Genomic DNA, 19743 nt, shown 5'->3' with positions numbered 1-19743 from the left:
TTGGAAATACACACTACCTGATTACAAGACTTACTATAAAGCTCCAGGAATCAAAGCTGTGTTATTGGCATAAGGATAGCCATGAATCAGTGGAATAGAATAAAGGGTTCATGAATAAAACCACACATGTATGTCTCTAAAACATGCTTCAAGGGGAAAGGATAGTGTTTTCAACAAATGGTGCTGGGAAAAAAAATGACAAGAAAAAGAAGTAACACCGTAACCAAAAACTCACTTGATATAAATCATAGATATAAACATACGAGCTAAAGTTGCTAGCCTTCTAAAATAGTGCTACCCAACAGGCTATAATCTGAGTTACAAATGTGAGCCACATCGGTAATCTTTAATTTTCTAGTAGCCACATTTTAAAAAGTAAAAAGTAATCAGTGAAATTAATTTTAACAATATGTTTTATTTAATCCAATATATCCAAAATATAATTTTAGCATGTAATCAATATAAAAGATTATTGGCATATTTAAAATTTTTTTCTCAAAATTAGTCTTTCTTTAAATTGTCTTAGAGCCTCTAGGGCTTAGAAATTCCTTAATTTTACATCCTGCCATGTCAAGATTTCTTCCAGTTCCAGGGATTCTAGGATTTGCCGAAGACATCAGTACCATTTACATTTCCAACTCTGGGTCCAGGAAAGAAAAAGTACAGAGACACAGTAGGGGCTGGAACGCACCTTAGTCTCCTCCTCTCCCAGCCTTCCTCCACACACCAGGCCCCTCACCCTGCCGGCAAGCTAAGTGTTTCATGAAGTGCCAGGCACTGGTAGGAAGTGGTCAGGAGACACACAAACCGTGATCTCCGCAACCCGCCTCAGGAAGTCCTTCTGAAACCTACCCAGCCCCATTCCTGCCGCAGCCTGGGTGCTTTCCCCAGCGGAGCTCCACGTCTGCAGAGTGTGATTCTAGAACACCCTTCCTCCCAGTAACCCAGGGCTCCCTCCTTCATCTGCTTCAGGTCTCACCTCGCAGGGCGCCTCTCGGGAAATCTCACACCGATAATAATAACGTAAAATTGCCCCCGGCTCCTTTCATCTTCTGTGCTTTGCTTTTCTCTTAATCATCCTTTATTTTCGGACACCCCTGTAGTTGACTTCAGTAACTTTTATTGGCCATGTCTTTCAACTGAACGTAAATTATTCGAGGGCCATGATTTGTGCCTGTTTGGATTTGACCCAAGCGCCTAGAATAGCGCCTGACGAAAAGTAGATGCTCAAAAAACGGGGTCTGAATAAATCTAGAGACCAGAACTTCTTAAAGTTGAGTCTGGGGCCGACAGGTCGGTATTTTCCCAATATGTGATTTTTGAGGTCCACAGGGGAGCGGTGGGGAGCAGCTTACCCAGGGTGGTGAGTGCAGCCTCAGTGGCAGAAATCCCCTTGCGCCCCCTCCTGCCGCAGAGGAAGACAGATCCCTGAGTAGCCTCCAGGGCGGAGTCCCGGGCGCTTCGGGGAGAGAGTCTGGACCAAAGCGCCAAAATCCACCGCTGTCGCTCAGCTGCAGCATGTTTCGCGCTGGGGAGCCTCTCCTGGTGGGCGACCGTCACGGACAATCGACGGGACCAGAAATTAGATTTGAGTCCAGAATCAAGAACCTTTAATCAGGGATTGGAGGTGGCAGAGGGCCAGGATTAAGGGAGATAGACAGCAGGTCCTATCTGCTTAGGTTGCAAATGGGAAGAGGAGGTCGGATGCCAGGGTCCTGGACTCTCAGTGTTCGGGTGGGGCCAGAATCCTGGACTCTCAAGGCTGGGGAGGGGCTGCCCTCTAGGATCCAATAGGGTGTAGGTTCAGATGCCTGGGTCCTGGAGGTCCGGGGAGTGGCAGAGGAACCGCCCTCGGGTTCCCGATGGATTGGTGGCAAATGCTTAGCCCAGTCTGATCCCAGACATCCTTGTAACCGAATATAGTCTCCAACTCCGATGCCACGTCCTTCCCGGGTCCCTCCGTACTAGGGCTGGAGACTCAACTAGTGGATTCCGGGGAGGAGGGATCTTCCTCTCTGGAAGCAGCAGAACAAATTTCAGGGACTCCAAGGCCTCGTTCCAAAAACACTGAGAGTCCAAAAACACTGAGAGTCCAAGGCCTCATTCCAAAACCACTGAGAGGCTGCGTACAGTATGTCTGTGGGGTCCACCCGGACTCGGGAACCAGGTCTTAGGACCTGCAGACCTCCCTCTGCCTTGAGGGCAGAGTCCACCGCCACTAACTGGGAAAAAACATCTGTCGCGGGACGGGGTCGCCCCCATGTGCACAGAGCCCTGTTCCGCGGCCGAGATCCGAAGAGGACCCTAGGGAGGTCCCAGGTGGGAAAGGGAAAAGGGAGCTGAGTGCCTGTCTTCAGTCCTTTGGCCACACGGGGGCGCTGCCGCTATGCGCTTGGTTTCTGATGAGCCCCTCTGGAGAGGACCGGGCGGTGGTCTAAGACAGAGATTGTTGACCCAGAAAGGATGTATCAGTGAGGTGGGGCTGGGGTCGTCCAAGGGGGTGGAAAGGCTTTCTAAGCCCTGGACTGCGCGGGGTTCCAGTTCTGCGGAACAGAGGTGGGCTCTGGAGCTGCCTCTGAGGTTTCCAACTCCTCCTTGCAAACCCTCTTTCCAACCTTTTCATGGCAACACTCCAGGAAAATGGAAAGTTGATCATTTTTTTCTTCCACTCCTTAATCCTTTCCTGAGTGCTACTTTTAAATAATTTTATTTTAGAAGAGTTTTAAATTTACATAAAAGTTGCAAAGGTAGTACAGAGTTGCCATCCGCTCCATAGTCGGTTTCCCCTGGTGTGAACATCTCGCATTATTATGGTCCATTTGTCACAGCTAATGAAGCCATTTTTGTACCTTATTATTACTAAATAATAAACTGCAGACTTTATTTGGAGTTAATTAGCATTCCCCTAATGCCCTTCCTGTGTTCCAGGATTCCATCGAGAATATCACATTACATTTAGTCTCCTTCATGCCTCCTTGGCCTCCTCTGGTCTGTGATAGTTCCTGAGATATTCCTAATTTTTGATGCCCTTCACAATTTTGGGAAGTACTGACCAGATGTATTGTAAAATGTCCCTCAAGTTGAATTTAGTTAAGGTTTAGATCATGGCTAGTTGGACTATGGTTATGGATGTTTAGATGAGGTGAAGTGCTATTCTCCAAATACCTTATCAAGAGTATATAATATCAATTTGATGTACCACTGTTGATGTTGAAGTTGACCATCCATATTTCAACTTCCTGTAGCTGCCACAACAAATGCCCTCAAAGCTGGCAACTTAAAACAACAGAAAATTATTCTTTCACAGTTCTGGAGGCCCAAACTCCAAAATCAATATACAGGGCCACACTCCGTCTGAAGGCTCTAGGAGCAAATCCATTCCTTGAGTCCTCCAGCTCTGGCAGCTGTAGGTCATTCATCAGCATTCCTTGGCTTGTAGCCCCATTGCTCCAATCTTTGCCTCCTTCTTCACATCACCTTCTCCTCTCCTGACTCTCTCTTCTGTGTACCTGTTAGGAAGACACTTGTCATTGGATTTAGGGCCCACCTAGGAGGATCTCCTCATTTCAATATCCTTAGCTTAATTACATCTGCAAAGACCCTTTTTCCAAACAATTTGACATTCACAGCTTCTGGGGACTAGGACAGAAACATATCTTTGTGGGGACCACCATTCAACCCACTACATCTGGCTAAGCTAATATTTCCAGAACAGCAATCCACCAGTGCACCCCAGGTTACAATCCTCATTCTCATTCCCAAATAAACTCAACGTATTTGGACATTTCTCTAATGTCTTTTTTTTTTTTAGGTTGAATAATCTGGTGTCAGAAGTGATCCTGAAGAAGGATTACCTCCGGAAGAGACTTTTACAGAGTTTGTTGCTTGATTTCTTGCCTCTGTTTCTGAACATCTTTTAAGAGCAAACTTCACTTTCTAAAAAGGTGGGTATATGTCAACCCTTTAGAAGCTGTTTGGGCTGTTGTCACCATTCAATGACAGACTTCAGTCTCCCCAAAGAGAAATTATCTGTTGTCAGGATAAACTGGTACATGAATAAACAAAATTGCCATTAGGTGGCGCACCACTCTCAAGAAAAATGACAGGACGGACAATTAGATCACAGGCTGCCTGTCCACCAAGTAAAAACAAAAATCCTATGCTAGGCACACTGTTAAAAAACAAATCGCTCCAACCCCTACCATTTCCTCACAGGGATTATAGAATTTTTCTTTTGCTGTTGAGAAATTAATAAGAGGCAGAACAGGATGCCAAAATTCCAAAGCATCCAATATAGGCCCTCTTCTGGGACTCCTGTCAGCTATATGTTCAAAATTTATGGTTGGTGGCTCATGCCTGTAATTTCAGCACCTTGGGAGGCCGAGGTGGAAGGATCACTTGAGCTCATGAGATTGAAACCATCCTGGGCAACATAGCAAGAGCTCATCTCTATTTTAAAAAATCAAAATAAATAAGAAAAAAAATTAAGGTCCTCTCTTGTGTACGTTTTGAAATCAACAGGTAGACTACACCAAAGTTAATTTGGATCTTCAATGGCCATCCTTGGGGTCTTTTTAGTTCCCCAAACTTGTCTTTCTTAAAACAAAACTAGAAGACCACGGTCCTAAAATTAATGTGAATGGGAGGCTTACTTTACTTGGTACTTCAAAGTTTCAAAGTACATTCAGGATTCGAAAATTGCCTCCCTCTAAGATTCTATCACAAAATTAACTGAGACAAACAAACAGTTGAGAAAGGACAACAAGGCTCTAGGGCCCCAGATTCTTCCCTCTCCAGAGGAGATTTCCTGTTCTCTTTCCTCTATTCTTCTCTATCCACCTTTGGCTGAATTACCTTTCCCTCCAACTCCTCACTTCCACTAACCCTGAACCTGGACTGTTAAAACTTATTCCCTTAATGGCCGGGAGCGGTGGCTCACGCCTGTAATCCCAACACTTTAGGAGGCCGAGGTAGGCAGATCACGAGGTCAGGAGATCGAGACCATCCTGGCTAACACGGTGAAACCCTGTCTCTACTAAAAATACAAAACATTTTTTAACCGGGCGTGGCAGCGGGCGCCTGTAGTCCCAGCTACTCAGGAGGCTGAGGCAGGAGAATGGCGTGAACCCGGGAGGCCGAGCTTGCAGTGAGGTGAGATCGCGCCACTGCATTCCAGCCTGGGCGACAGAGCAAGACTCCGTCTCAAAAAATAAATAAATAAACTTATCCCCTTAATGTTAAACTTACTGATTTCCTAAAACCAAAATTTCTTTCTTTTTTTGGAGCAAAGCTGAACTTCGAGCCATTGCCAAGCAATTCCCCAGGGTCACTGAGGACCCTTACCCATTTGCTGATTAATTCAACACAGCACTTCCGGCTTCTCAGCTAGGTTTTTCTAACACATACCAGTTAGTTCACATCCCTGTTGGTGAAGGGCAGGCCCATTACTGGATGGACAATCCTCCTTGATGTGACACTTGGAGGGAGGGGCTATTTAGGCAAAAACACCTTCAACGACTATGATAAAAGCCAGAAGCTTAGAAAAAAACCCATGAGGCAATATTTGAGGATTTTTGTAAAACCTTAGATGAAATAATATCCAAACCTATGCCCACGAACCTAATAAAGTAGTTTACAATCATTACACTTGGATCCAGGTCATGTTTGAAGAAAATTCTGCATTACCTATAGATGTTAAATCTACTTGAGTAGCCTTTAATTCTAAGTTTGTGAATGGCTTTTCTTCAAAACGTTCTGAGCTTGGTAAAAGAGCCAGCATGAAATGGGAAACTATGCCCGCTTCTGATCTTGTCCATTTGGCAAATCAGTTGTCTGACCCCTTGAGGACACTATTAAGAAAACTGCTAAAATTCTTGGCGGGATGTGGTGGCTCATGCCTCTAATCGCAGCACTTTGGGAGGCCGAGGCAGGCAGATCATGAAGTCAGGAGATCGAGACCATCCTGGCTAACATGGTGAAACCCCGTCTCTACTAAAAATACAAAAACAAAATTAGCCGGGCATGGTAGTGGGCGCCTGTAGTCCCAGCTACTCAGGAGACTGAGGCAGGAGAATGGCGTGAACCCAGGAAGTGGAGTTTGCAGTGAGCCGCGATCATGCCACTGCACTCCAGCCTAGGCAACAGAGCAAGACTCCATCTCAATTTTAAAAAAAAAAAAATTAAATTCACAAAAATTTAAATAGTACCGAGCATCCTCTGACCATAGTGGAATAAAACTAGAAATCAATAACAAGAGGAATTTTGGAAACTACACAAACACATGGAAATTAAACAATATGCTCCTGAATAACTGGTGGGTCAATGAAGACATTAGGAGGAAAATTTAAAAATTTTTTGAGGGAGAGGGGTAGAGGAAGATGGCCAAATAGAAGATTTTACCAACTGACCCCCTGATGCAAAGGTACCAATTTATCAACAATCTACACCAAAAAAAGCACCTTCACAAGAACCACTCACAGTACCTGTTAGAGGAGGAAGAGTACAGCAATTGTGAGACATTGCATTGAACACAGTGGTGCCCTGATATAGCAGAAAGCAAAACCGCGTTGAATTCAGCTGATGCTGCCAACCAAGACAGCATCTAAGCCAGCCCTAACCAAAGGTGAATCAACCATTCCAGTGGTCAAAACTTGAGTTCTGGCTGGGTGCAGTGGCTCACACCTCTAATCCCGGCACTTTGGGAGGCCGAGGTAGGTGGATCACCTGAGGTCAGGATTTTGAGACCAGCCTGATCAATATGGAGAAACCCTATCTCTACTAAAAATACAAAAGTTAGCCGGACATGGTGGCGCATGCCTGTAGTCCCAGCTACTCGGGAGGCTGAGACAGGATAATTGCTTGTACCCGTGAGGCGGAGGTTGCAGTAAGTCAAGATCATGCCACTGCACTCCAGCCTGGGTGACAGAGCGAGACTTAATCTCAAAAAACAAAACAAAACAAAACAAAAACAAAAGAAAACTTGAGTTCTGCCAAGCCTCACCATCATCGGCTAAAAGGCTCTAGGGCTCTAGGGCTCTAAATAAACTTGAAAGTCAGTTTAGGCCACAAGGACTGGAACTCCTAAGCAAGTCCTAGTGCTGAATTGGCCTCAGAGCCACTGGACTGGAGGAGCACACAGCCTACTGAGACACCAGCTAGGGGGGCTAAGGGAGTGCTTGCACCACCCTTCCCCCAAACCCAGGCTGCAGAGCTCATGGATCCAAGAGAGACTCTTTCCTTCCACTTGAGAAGAGAGAGAAGAGTAAAGAGGACTTTTTCTTGCGTCTTGGATGCCAGCTCAGCCACATTAGAATAGAGCACCAGCCAGAATCATGCGGTCCACTCTCCAGGCCCTAGCTCCCACATCACATATCTAGACACACCCTGGGCTGAAAGGGAACCCACTACCTTGAAGGGAAGAAGCCAGTCCTGGCAGGACCCATCATGTACTGACTAAAGAGCCCTTGGGCCCTGAATAACCAGCAGCAATAGCCAGAGAGTATGCCATGGGCTTTGGGTGAGACTCTGTGGCTTCCTGACTTCAGGTGAAACTCACCACATTCCCACCTTTGGTGGCTATAGGGTGAGACTCCTGCTTCAGAAAAGTGAAGGGAAAAGTAAAGAAGGCTTAGTCCTGCACCTTAGGTACCAGCTTGACCACAGGAGGGTACAACACCAAGCAGGCTCTTGGGGTCCCTGATTCCAGGCCTTGGATCTTGGATGGCATTTTTGGGCCTGCACTGGGCCAAAGGGGAGCCCACTACCCTGAATGGTAAGTCCCAGACCAGGCAACGTTCATCACAAGCTGAGAGCCCTCGAGTCTTAAGAAAACATCGGCAGTAGCCTGGCAATACTCTCCATGGGCCTGTGGTGATGTCAGCCATAGGGTGAGGCTCCTCTGCCTGTGGAAAGGGGAGAGAAGAGTGGGAAAGACTGCATCTCATGGTTTGAATGCCAGCTCAGCCACGGTACAATAGAGTACCAGGTGGAGTTCTAAGGTTTGTTATGCCAGCCCTTGGCTTCCAGACAGCACCTCTGGACCTGCCTGGGTCCTAGGGGAAGCCACCATCCCAAAGGGAAGGACACAAGCCTGTCTGGCTTCACCACCTGCTGATTGTAGAGTCCCCCAGGGCCTTCAGTGAACACAGGCAGTAGCCAGGTAGTGGTCACAGCCACCCTTGGGTGAGAATCAGTGCTGTGCTGGCTTCAGGTCTCATCCAGCACAGTCCAGTGGTGGTGGCCACAGGGCTACTTGTGTCACCTCACCACCAGCTCCAGGTGGCCCAGCACAGAAAAGGAGACTCCATATGTTTGGGAGAAAGTGAGGGAAGAGAGCAAGAGTCTCTACCTGGTAATCCAGAGAATTCTTCCTGGTCTTATCCAAGACCACCAAGGCAATACCTCTACAAGTTTGGAATAACCACAGTGCTACTGGGCTTGAGATGCCCCCTATGCAGATATGGCTTAGATCATAACACCCAAGTCCTTTTGAATACCTGGAAAACCTTCCCAGGAAGGACAAGTACATATAAACCCAGACTGCAAAGACTACAATAAATACCTAACTCTTTAATGCCCAGACACTGATGAACATCTACAAGCATCAGCATCATTCAGGAAAACGTGACCTCAGCAAACCATCTAAATAAGGCACCAGGGACCAATCCTGGAGAAACAGAGACATGTGACCTTTCAGACAAAAAATTCAAAATAACCACTTGAGGAAATTCAAAGAAATTCAAGATAACACAGAGGAGTTTGGAAGTTTATCGGATAAATTTAACAAAGAGATTGAAATAATTGAAACAAATCAAGCAGATATTCTGCAGTTGAAAAATGCAACTGATATACTGCAAGATGCATCAGTCTTTTAATAGCAGAATTAATTTTAAAAAGAAGAAAGATTTAGTGAGGTGGAAGACAGGCTATTTGAAAATACAGAGGAGACAAAAAAAAAAATGACACAGGCATACAAGATCTAGAAAATAGCCTCAAAAGGGAAAATCTAATAATTACTGGCCTTAAAGAGGAGGTAAAGAAAAGAGATAGAGGTAGAAAGTTTGTTCAAAGGGATAATAACAGAGAACTTCCCAAACCTAGAGAAAGATATAAATATCCAAGTAAATGAAAGTTATAACCTAGAGAAAGATATAAATATCCAAGTAAATGAAGGTTATAGAACACCAAGCAGATTTAACCCAAAGAAGACTACCTCAAGGCATTTAATAAGCAAACTCCCAACGGTCAAAGATAAAAATACAATATCCTAAAAGCAGCAAGAGAAAAAGAACAAATAGCATACAATAGAGCTCGAATACATCTGGCAACAGACTTTTCAGTGGAAACTTTACAGGTCAGGAGACAGTAGCATGACATATTTAAAGTACTGAAGGAAAAAAACTTTTACCCTAGAATAGTGTATCCAGTGAAAATATCCTTCAAACAGAAAGGAGAAAAAAAGACTTTTCTAGACAAACAAAAGCTGAAGGATTTAATTAACACCAGAACTGTCTTACAAGAAATGCCAAAGGGAGTATTCAATCAGAAAGAAAAAGATGTTAATGACCAATAAGAAATCATCAGAAGGTACAAAACTCACTGGTAATAGTTTAGTACACAGAAAAAAAGAAACAGAATATTATTATAACAAGGGTACTGTGGTATATAAACTACTCATATTTTAAGTAGAAAGACTAAAAGATGAACCAATAAAAAATAACTGCAACAACTTTTTAAGACATAGATTGTACAATAAGATATAAATAGAAACAACAGGTTAAGAAGCAGGGGATGAAGTTAAGGTATAGAGTTTTTATTAGTTTTCTTTTTGCCTGTTTGTTTATGCAAACAGTGTTCAGTTGTTATTAGCTTAAAATAATGGGTTATAAGATATTATTTGTAAGCTTCATGGTAACCGCAAATTAAAAAACATGCAACGGATACCCAAAAAACAAAAAGCAAGAAATTAAATCGTATCACCAGAGAAAATCACCTTCACTAAAAGGAAGATATGAAGGAAAGAATGAAGGAAGAGAAGACCACAAAACAACTAGAAAACAAATAACAAAATGTCCTCCCTTATCAATAATAACATTGAATATTAATGGACTAAACTCTCCAGTCAAAAGACAACATGACTGAATGGATAAAATAACAGGACCCAATGATCTGTTCCCTACAAGAAACGCATGTTGCCTATTAAAAAACACATAGACTGAAAATAAAGGAATGGAAAAAGATATTCCATGCCAATGGAAATCAAAAAGAGCAGGAGTAGTTACACCTATATCAAATAAAATAGATTTCAAGACAAAAACTATAAGAAGAGACAGAAAAGGTCACTAAATAATGATAAAAGGGTCAATTCAGCAAGAGAATATAGCAATTGTAAACAGATACACACCCAACACTGAAGCACCCAGTTATATAAAGCAATTATTATTACAGCTACAGAGAGATCAATCTCAATACAATAACAGCTGGAGACTTTAGCGTCACAGTTTCAGCACTGAACAGATCACTTAGACAGAAAATCAACAAAGAAACATTGGACTTAATCTACGCTACAGACTAAATGGAACTAATAGATATTTACAGAGTATTCTGTCCAATGGATGCAGAATACACATTTTTCTCCTCAGCACATGGATCATTTTCAAGGATCTATATGTTTGTCACAAAACAAATCTTAAAACATTCACAAAAATTGAAATATCAAGCATTTTCCCTGGCCAAAATGGAATAAAACTAGAAATCAATAACAAGAGCAATTTTGGAAACCATACAAACACAAGTAAATTAAACAACATGCTCCTGAATCACTGGTGGATCAATGAAGACATTAAGAAGAAAACTGAAAAATTTCTTGAAGCAAAGGATAATGGAAACACAACACACCAAAACTTCTGGGATACAGTAAAAGCAGTGCTAACAGGGAAGTTTTAGCTGTAACTGGCTACATCAAAAAAGAAAAAAACTTCAAATGAACAATCTAACAATGCATCTTAAAGAACTAGAAAAGCAAGGGCAAACCAAACCCAAAATTAGTAGAAGAAAAGAAATAAAGATCAGAGAAGTAAATGAATTTGAAATGAAGAAAACAATACAAAAGATGAATGAAACAAGTTAATTTTTTGCAAAGTTAAACAATATTGACAAACCTTTAGCCAGACTATGAAAAAAAGACAGAAGACCCAAATAAATAAAGATTAAAAAGGACAGATTACAACTGATACTGCAGAAATTCAAAGAATCATTAATGGCTACTCTGAGTAAGTATATGCCAATAAATTGAAATACCTAGAAGAAATGGATAAATTCCTAGACACATACAACCTACCAAGACTGAACAGTGAAGAAATCCAAAACCTGAACAGACCAATAGCAAGTAACGAAAGTCATAATAAAAAGTCTCCCAGCAAAATAAAAGCCCGGGACCCGCTGGTTCCACTGCTAAATACTACCAAACATGTAAAGAAAAACTAATACCAATCTTAGTCAAACTACTCCAAAAAGAAGAGGAGGGAACACTTCCAAATTCATGCTAGGAGGCCAGTATTACCCTGATACCATAATCAGACAAAGGCACATCAAAATAAAGAAAACTGGCTGAGTGCAGTAGCTCATGCCTGTAATCTCAACACTTTGGGAGGCTGAGGCAGGTGGATCACTTGAAGTCAGGAGTTCAAGACTAGCCTGGCCAACATGGTAAGACTGTCTCTGCTAAAAATACAACAATTGGCCAGGTGTGGTGGCGTGTGCCTATAGTCCCAGCTACTCGGAAGGCTGAGGCAGTAGAATCGCTTGAACCCAGAAGGTGGAGGTTGCAGTGAACTGAGATCATGTCATTGCACTCTAGCCTGGGTGACAGAGCAAGACTCTGTCTCCAAAAAGAAAAGAAAAGAAAACTATAGGCTAATATCACTGATAAATATTAATGCAGAAATCCTCAGCAAAATACTAGCAAATCAAAATCAGTAACACATTAAAAAAGATGGTTCATCATGACCAAGTGGGATTTATCCTAGGGATGCAAGGACGATTCAAAGTATGCAAATCAATCAATGTGATACATCATATCAACAGAATGAAAGACAAAAACCGTATGATTATTTCGATTGATGGTGAAAAAACATTTGATAAAATTCAACATTCCTTCATGATAAAGACCCCCAAAAAACTGAGTATAAAAGGAACATGGCTTAACATAATAAAAACCATATACAACAGACCCACAGGTGTATCACACTGAATGTGGAAAACTTGAAAGCCTTTCCTCTAAGATCAGGAACACAGTAAGGTTGCCTTCTTTCACAACTGTTATTCAACATAGTATTGAAAGTCCTACTTAGAGCAATTAGACAAGAGAAAGAAATAGAGGTCAAATTCTCTTTGCTTGCAGATGATATAATCTTACATTTGGAAAAATCTAAAGACTCCACCAAAAAACTATTAGAACTAATAAGCAAATTCAGTAAAACTTGCAGGATACAAAATCAACATACAAAAATTACTAGCAGGCCGGGCATGGTGGCTCACACCTGTAATCCCAGCAATTTGGGAGACCGAGGCAGGCAGATCACTTGAGGCCACGTGTTCAAGACCAGCCTAGCCAACATGGTAAAAACTCCATCTCTGCTAAAAATACAAAAAATTAGCCAGGCGTGGCCGTGGGTCTCTCTAATCCCAGCTAATTGAGAGGCTGAGGTACAAGAATCGCTTGAACACAGGAGGCAGAGGTTGCAGTGAGCAGAGATCACACCTCTGCATTTCAGCCTGAGCAACAAAGTGAAAGTCTGTCTCAAAAAAAAAAAAAAAAAATTAGTAGCAGCAGGACGCGGTAGTTCATACCTATAATCTTGTCACTTTAGGAGACCAAGGCAGGAGGATCACTTGAGTCTAAGAGTGCAAGGCCAGCCTAGGCAACACAGGGAGACCCCCGACTATACAAAAAAAAAAATTTTTTTTTGAGACGGAGTCTCGATCTGTCGCCCAGGCTGGAGTGCAGTGGAGGCCATCTCGGCTCACTGCAACCTCCGCCTCCCCGGTTGACGCCATTCTCATGCCTCAGCATCCCAAGCACCTGGGTCTACAGGCGCCCACCACGATGCCCAGCTAATTTTTTTGTATTTTAGTAGAGATGGGGTTTCATCATGTTGGCCAGGATGGTCTCGATCTCCTGACCTCGTGATCCGCCTACCTCAACCTCCCAAAGTGCTGGGATTACAGGCGTGAGCCACTGCTCCCAGCTAAAAAAAAAAAAAAAAAATTTTTAATTAGCTGAGTATAGTGTCACCTGCCTGTGGTCTCAACTACTTGGCAGGCTGAGGTGGTAGGTTGAGGCTGCAGTGAGCTATGATCCCACCACTACATTAGTCGTTAGTACAAGATCCATTCAATGAGGGAGATAGACCAACCTATTTTAATGTAACAGAATACAAATATTTAACGATAGGGATTCAGGTTGTATCTCACCTCTAAGAAATTACCACTTGCTAAGACTTGCAGTACTATGCTGAATAGAAGTGATGAAAGTGGGAATCCTCGTCTTGTTCCAGTTCTCAGGGAAAATGCTTTCATCTTTTCCCCATTCAATATAATGTTGGCTGTGGATTTGTCATAGATGGCTTTCTGTGTCAATTTTGCTGAGAGTTTTAATCATAAAGGGATGCTGGATTTTGTCAAATGATTTTTCTGCATCTATTGAGATGATCATATGATTTCTGTTTTTAAAATCTGTTTATGTGGTGTATCACATTTATTGACTTGTGGTTTTTTGTTTTTTGGCTTTGGGAGGTGGGTTTAGTAGAGATGGGGTTTCACCATGTTGGCCAGGCTGGTCTTGAACTCCTCATCTCAAGTGATCTGCACGTCTCAGCCTCTCAAAGTGCTGGGATTACAGGCATGAGCCACCACACCCGGACTGACTTGTGTATGTTAAACCATCCCTGCATCCCTGGTTTGAAACCCACTTAATCATGCTAGATTATCTTTTATATGCTGTTGGATTCAATTAGCTAGTATTTTATTGAGTATTTTTGCATGTTCATCAGGGATATTGGTCTAGCCAGAGCAATCAGACTAGAGAAAGAAATAAAAGGCATCCAAATCAGAAAAGAGAAAGTCAAATTATCGCTATCCACTGATGACATGATCATATACCTAGAAAACCCTAAAGACTCATCGAAAAAGCTCCTAGATCTGATAAATGGATTCAGTAAAATTTCAGGATACAAAAATCAATGTAGACAAATCAGTAACACCAACAGTGACCAAGCTGAGAATCAAATCAGGAACTCAATCCCTTTTACAGCAGCTGCAAAAACAAATAAAATATGTAGGATATACCTAACCAAAGAGGTGAAAGGCTTCTGCAAGAAAAACTACAAAACACTGCTGAAAGAAATCATAGATGACACAAACAAATGGAAACACATCCCATTTTCATGGATGGGTAGAATCAATATTGTGAAAATCACCATAATGCCAAAAGCAATCTATAAATTCAGTGCAATTCCCATCAAATTAACATCATCATTCTTCACGGAATTGGAAAAAAAAAAAATCCTAAAATGCATATGGAACCAAAAAAGAGCCTGCATAGCCAAAGCAAAACTAACCAAAAAAGAACAAATCTGCAGGCATCACATTAGCTGACTTCAAACTATACCACAAGGCTATAGTCACCAAAACAGCATGGTATGGGTATAAAAATAGGCACATAGACCAATGGAATAGCATAGGGAACCCAGAAATGAAACCAAATACAGCCAACTGATCTTTGACAAAGCAGACAAAAACATAACGAAAGGACACCCCGTTCAACAAATGGTGCTATGATAATTGTCAGGCCACATGTAGAAGAACGAAACTGGATCCTTATCTCTCACCTTATATAGAAACCAACTCAAGATGGATCAAAGACTTAAATCTGAGACCTGACACCATAAAAATTCTAGAATATAACATCAGAAAAACTCTGCTAGACATTGTTTAGGCAAAGAGTTCATGACCAACAACCCAAAAGCAAATGCAACAAAAACGAACATAAGTAGATGGGACTTAATTAAACTAGAAAGCTTCTGCACAGCAAAAGAAATAATCAACAGAGTAAACAGTCTACAGAGTGGGAGAAAATATTCACAAACTATGAATCTGACAAAGAACTAATATCCAGAATCTACAAGGAATTCAAACAAATCAGCAAGAAAAATAAATAATCCCATCAAAAAGTACACTAAGGACATAAATAGACAATCTTCAAAAGAAATATACAAATGGCCAACAAACATGAAAAAATGCTCAATATCACCAATTATCAGAGAAATGTAAGTCAAAGCCACAATGCCATACTACCTTATTCTTGCAAGAATGGCCATAAAAAAATAAAATAGATGTTGGCGTGAATGTGGTGAAAATGGAGCATTTTCATACTGCTGGGAGGAATGTAAAGTAGTACAAACACTACGGAAAACAGCTTAGAGATTCCTTAAAGAACTAAAGCTAGATCTGTCATTTGACCCAGCAATCTCGCTACTGGATATCTACCCAAAGGAAAAGGAGACATTATACAAAAAAGATACTTGAGGCCAGGTGCGGTGGATCACGCCTGTAATCCGAGCACTTTGGGAGGCCGAGGCGGGCAGATCACGAGGTCAGGAGATCAAGACCATCCTGGCTAACACAGTGAAACCCTGTCTCTACTAAAAATACCAAAACAAAATTAGCCAGGCATGGTAGCGGGCGCCTGTAGTCCCAGCTACTCAGGAGGCTGAGGCAGGAGAATGGCGTCAACCCGCGAGAGGGAGGTTGCAGTGAGCCGAGATAATGCCCCTGTACTGCAGTCTGTGCAACAGAGCCAGACCCCATCTCAAAAAAAAGAAAGAAAAAAAGAAAAAGATATTCGTACAAGCAGATTGATAGCAGCACAATTCGTGATTGCAAAAATATGGAACCAGCCCAAATGCCCATCAATCAATGAATGGATAAACAAAATGTGATATTATATATAATATATAATATATATTATATATATATAATGGAATACTACATAGTCATAAAAAGAAAGGAAATAATGGCATTCAAAGCAACCTGGATGAAGTTGGAGACCATTATTCTAAGTGAATTAACTCTGGTATGGAAAACCAAGCATTGTATGTTCTCACTTATAAGTGGGAGCTAAGCTATGAGAACACAAAGGCATAAGAATGATACAATGGACTTTGGGAACTGGTGGGGGAAGGGTGGGAGGGAGGTGAGGGATAAAAGACTACACATTGTGTACAGTGTACACTAATCGGGTGCTGGATGTACCAAAATCTCAGAAATCACCACCAAAGAACTTATCTATGTAAACAAACACCACCTGTTTCCCAAAAACTATTGGAATTTTAAAATGTTTTAAAAAATAAAATTAAAAGAAATTTTAAAATGGATTATTTGCTTTCAAAAAAAAGAAATCACCACTTGTACAGTTTCTGTGTAATGTGAAATATGAATATCCACAACTACATGAAAAGCTGTTAAAAATAATCCTCCCAGTCCGGGCATGGTAGCTCACACATGTTATTCCAGCTACTGGGAAGGCTGAGGTGAGAGAATCCCTTGAGCCCAGAAGTTCGAGGCTGCAGTGAGCTATGATGGCGCCACTGCACTCCAGCCTGGGTGAAAGAGAGAGACCCTGTCTCTAAACACAGCAATAATCCTTCCTTTTTCAAATCAATATTTGTGTAAGGCTAGATTTTTTAAAATATACACTTCAATCAAAGTAAGAGAATGGCTAGGATGCAACTGGAGGCCATAAACCTAAGTGACTTAATGCAGGAACATAAAACCAAATACTGCATCTTCTCACTTATAATTGGGAGCTAAACACTGAGCGCACATGGACATAAACATGCGTACAACAGACACTGCAGACGACTAGAGTGGAGAGGGTGGGGACATGGGTTGAAAAACTACCTGTGGGTACTATATTCACTACCAGAGTGGCAGGATCCATACCCCAAACCTCAGCATGAGACAACATACCCATGTAACAAATCGGCACATGTACCCCCTGTATCTATTTTTTTTTTTTTTTTTTTTTTTTTTTTTTTTGGAGACAGTTTCACTCTTGTTGCTCAGGTTGGAGTGCAATGGCGTGATCTCGGCTCACCGCAACCTCTGCCTCCCGGGTTCAAGCGATTCTCCTGCCTCAGCCTCCTGAGTAGCTGGGATTACAGGCATGCACCACCACGCCCGGCTACTTTTGTATTTTTAGTAGAGACGGGGTTTCTGTATGTTGATCCAGCTGGTCTCAAACTCCCGATCTCAAGTGATCCACCTGCCTCGGCCTCCCAAAGTGCTGAGATTACAGGCGTGAGCCACCGTGCCTGGCCACCCCCTGTATCTAAAATAAAAGTTAAAATTTTAAAAATTAGTAAATAAGAGAATGTATGCTACGAGCCAAAATGACGCTTGCAAAATTTTCCAAGAACGACACTTACGAAAATGAAAAATAATCACTCTTCTTGTTACCAAAAATCTTGGTACCTGCAGAAGGTGGGATCTTTCCTTATTGGGAGTAGCAGAGCCAATACATGAAACCGAAAGTGAGCCTCAAGCAGAGCAAGTTTTATTTCCTGCACAGGACTTCTAAAGACGAGAACAGCTCTCCCAAATCAACTTCTCCGCTAGCGGGGCGGCTAGTGAGGAGTGAGGGGGCTAAAACGTGGTATTGCTCTAATGGAGGAATTGGGCATTAAAAGTGAAGGGGAGGAATATTCATATGTTTTATGGGAACAGGCATTGAACTTCTCCAAACCGGTAATACTGCTTTCCTTTCGGTCCTTTTAGGACTTCTACTCACTGTCATGGAGATTGTCAACTGTCAAGGCACGGATGGGAGTGCAATTTAGCTTGGAAACGGGATTGCAATGAAGCGTGAGGTCTTTCTGAAGTCATTTGGCCGGCTCTCTTGGTTGTAACGAGTCTCAGCTGGTTTGACCTTAAAGGCAACTTCTTGAATCAGATCCTGTTTTTTTGTTTCTGTTTTTGTTTTTGTTTTTTGTTTCTTGTTTTTTTCCCCAGACGTCTCCCTCTGTCGCCCAGGCTGGAGTGCAGTGGTGTGATCTCGGCTCACTGCAACTACCACCTCCCGAGTTCAAGCAATTCTCCTGTCTCAGCCTCCTGAGTAGCTAGAATTACAGGCGCGCACCACCACACCCAGCTGATTTTTGTATTGTTAGTAGAGAAGGGGTTTCATCATGTTGGCCAGGTTAGTCTTGAACTCCTGACCTCGTGATCTGCCCTCCCCAGCCTACCAAAATGCTGCGATTACAGGCGTGAGCCACCGTGCCCTGCCTATACATTGTTAATTTTGGAAAAATTAAAAGTTAGGTGGGTTTTTTGGATTAAAAATATGTTATTTCCGCTCAAGAGATCAAGACCATCCCGGCCAACATGGTGAAACCCTGTCTCTACTAAAAACACAAAAATAAGCTGGGCGTGGTGGCACACGCCTGTAGTCCCAGTTACTGGGGAGGCTGAGGCAGGAGAATCGCTTGAACCCGGGAGAAGGAGGTTACGGTGAGCCGAGATCGTTCCACTGCACTCCAGCCTGCGGACAGAGCAAGACTCTGACTCAAAAAAAAAAAAAAAAAAAAAAAAAAAACACAAAAAGTTGTTTCCATTAACATGTAATGGGTTATTAATATTATATTAAATGAATTAATATTTTTAATATTTTGTTTTAATCTGTTTTAATTTTTATATGATAAAACTTGACACAAGCCACAGAAACAAAATTTATTTGGGTCCTCACTAATTTCTTTTTTTTTTTTTTTTTTGAGACGGGAGTCTCGCTCTGTCGCCCAGGCTGGAGTGCAGTGGCCGGATCTCAGCTCACTGCAAGCTCCGCCTCCCGGGTTCACGCCATTCTCCTGCCTCAGCCTCCCCAGTAGTTGGGACTACAGGCGCCCGCCACCGCGCCCGGCTAGTTTTTTGTATTTTTTAGTAGAGACGGGGTTTCACCGTGTTAGCCAGGATGGTCTCCATCTCCTGATCGTGATCCGCCCGTCTCGGCCTCCCAAAGTGCTGGGATTACAGGCTTGAGCCACCGCGCCCGGCCCTCACTAATTTCTTTTTGGAGGCTGGAGGGCAATGGCGGGATGTTGACTCACCGCAACCTCCGCCTCCTGGGTTCAAGCGATTCTCCTGCCTCTACCTCCCAAATAGCCAGGATTACGGTCATGCGCCGCCACCACGCCCGGCTAATTTTTTGGATTTTTAGTAGAGATGGGGTTTCTCCATATTGGTCAGGCTGGTCTCGAACTCCCAACCTCAGGTGATCAGCCCGCCTTGGCCTCCCAAAGTGCTGGGAGTACAGGCGTGAGCCACCGCGCCCAGCTGGGTCCTCACTAATTTCTAAGCGTGCACAGAGATACTGAAACCTAAAAGTTTTTACGGCGGGCTAATTGCTGGGGGCGGTGGCTCACGCCTGTAATTCCAACACTTTGGGATTTAAAACAATACAGTATTTTTTTTTTTTTTTTTTTTTTTGAGACGGAGTCTTGCTCTGTCACCCAGGCTGGAGTGCAGTGGCCGGATCTCAGCTCACTGCAAGCTCCGCCTCCCGGGTTTACGCCATTCTCCTGCCTCAGCCTCCCGAGTAGCTGGGACTACAGGCGCCCGCCACCTCGCCCGGCTATTTTTTTTTGTATTTTTTAGTAGAGACGGGGTTTCACCGTGTTAGCCGGGATCGTC

Source organism: Macaca nemestrina, chromosome 5 (genome assembly GCF_043159975.1).
Source record: "Macaca nemestrina isolate mMacNem1 chromosome 5, mMacNem.hap1, whole genome shotgun sequence".
Classification (NCBI taxonomy): Eukaryota; Metazoa; Chordata; class Mammalia; order Primates; family Cercopithecidae; genus Macaca; species Macaca nemestrina.
The sequence above is the reverse complement of the archived record's forward strand: the minus strand, read 5'-3'. Positions refer to the sequence as shown.